Source organism: Pundamilia nyererei, unplaced genomic scaffold, assembly GCF_000239375.1.
Source record: "Pundamilia nyererei isolate P.nyererei 1_Seehausen unplaced genomic scaffold, PunNye1.0 scaffold00049, whole genome shotgun sequence".
Lineage (NCBI taxonomy): Eukaryota > Metazoa > Chordata > Actinopteri > Cichliformes > Cichlidae > Pundamilia > Pundamilia nyererei.
The window spans coordinates 2,277,668-2,279,231 of NW_005187450.1; the positions used below are offsets into that span (position 1 = coordinate 2,277,668).

At 40.0% G+C, this 1,564-nt stretch overlaps 1 protein-coding gene across 5 annotated transcripts in view; it reads left to right on the plus strand.

The window, feature by feature from the left end:
- LOC102206573 (forkhead box protein J3) overlaps positions 1-1,564 on the plus strand; it is a 73,492-nt gene that overhangs the window by 59,444 nt on the left and 12,484 nt on the right. The window lies entirely within an intron of this gene.

The following is a 1,564-nucleotide window of genomic DNA, read 5'->3' on the forward strand; positions in this document are numbered from 1 at the left end:
CTTGCGTCCACATTTTGGCAAATCCAACACTGAACCAGTTTCACGAAACTTAGCAAGCAGTTTGCTAACTGTAGCATGGGAGATGGGTGGTCTCGTAGAGTGTCTTCCATTAAAATCTGCTGCAATGACCCGGTTACTGCGTTCACCAGATATCAACACAATTTCGATCCGCTCCTCACGTGTTAACCTCTTCAACATGTCAATAGCTGTGAACAAAGAGAAACTTTTAAATAACTCATGAAAGAATAAAGTTACGTTGAAACCAAGCACACCATTGTTTTTCTTATGACATTACCAATAAGTTTGATGTGTCACATGGCCCTTTTCCTATTGAAAAAACAAAAGTTGTATCCAAGATGGCCGACTTCTAAATGACCACCATCACCACCCATCTTGAGGAGTTTGCTCCCTCACATATACAAATGTGCCAAAAACATGACTTTAATATCACCAACCATTCCCATTTTATTACGGTGTATCCATATAAATGGCCCACCCTGTACATTTTGCTCAATATAATTAGCGAGTCTAAAGGAAACTTGTAACTTATTTTGTGGTCAAGAATTTACATCTAATTTTAAAACACTGTTACGATTCTGCAAATACCAAATTTCCTATTTTCAGAATTAAAAATGTCACAATCTACAGTGATGAAACTCGATTGCATTAAATGATGAAGCTACAAGGATGTCTGAGATACTGAAGCAAGAATTATTAAAGAATTGACATTTTGTACGCAGTTAAATCAGCTGATGAAACTATTAAAAATACATTTGTATTTTTTCCCAGCAGTGACTTAGTGGTGTCCACACCTTTAAATCATAGACTCATTAATATCCTCCCATAAGCATCCACATGTATTTATTTATCAATGTTTTAGTCCACATAAATATTAAATAATGTATTTGGTGAATAAATCAAAGGCTTCTGACACAGTTGTAAAAATGTACTTCTAAAGCTTTTAAGGCTTAAGGGGAACAGTATCATAGCCGGTATACACTGATCAGGTCTAACTTTATGACCTTCACTACCCACATGCATCAGTGAGCTTTGGCCACCAATGACCCTGTCGCTGGTTCACCTTGGACCCCTTTGATAGATACTGACCACTGCAGACCAGGAACACTCCACAAGAGCTGCAGTGTTGGAGAAAATCTGACGCATGTCAAACTCACTCAAATCCTTACATGTGCCCATTTTTCCTTCTAACACATCAACTTTGAGGACAAAATGTTCACTTGCTCCCTGATATCTCCCACCCACTAACAGTGGGTTAGTGATGATGAAGAAAGAATGAGTGTAACCTCCCCTGTCAGTGGTGTATATGGTAAATGGCCTGTATTTGTATAGCGCTTTACTTAGTCCCTATGGACCCCAAAACACTTTACACTACATTCAGTCATCCACCCATTCACACACACATTCACACACTTGTGATGGCAAGCTACATTGTAGCCACAGCTGCCCTGGGGCACACTTACAGAGGGTTAGGGACACTGGTACCACCAGGCCCTCTGACCACCACCAGTAGGCAACAGGTGAAGTGTCTTGCCCAAGGACCCAA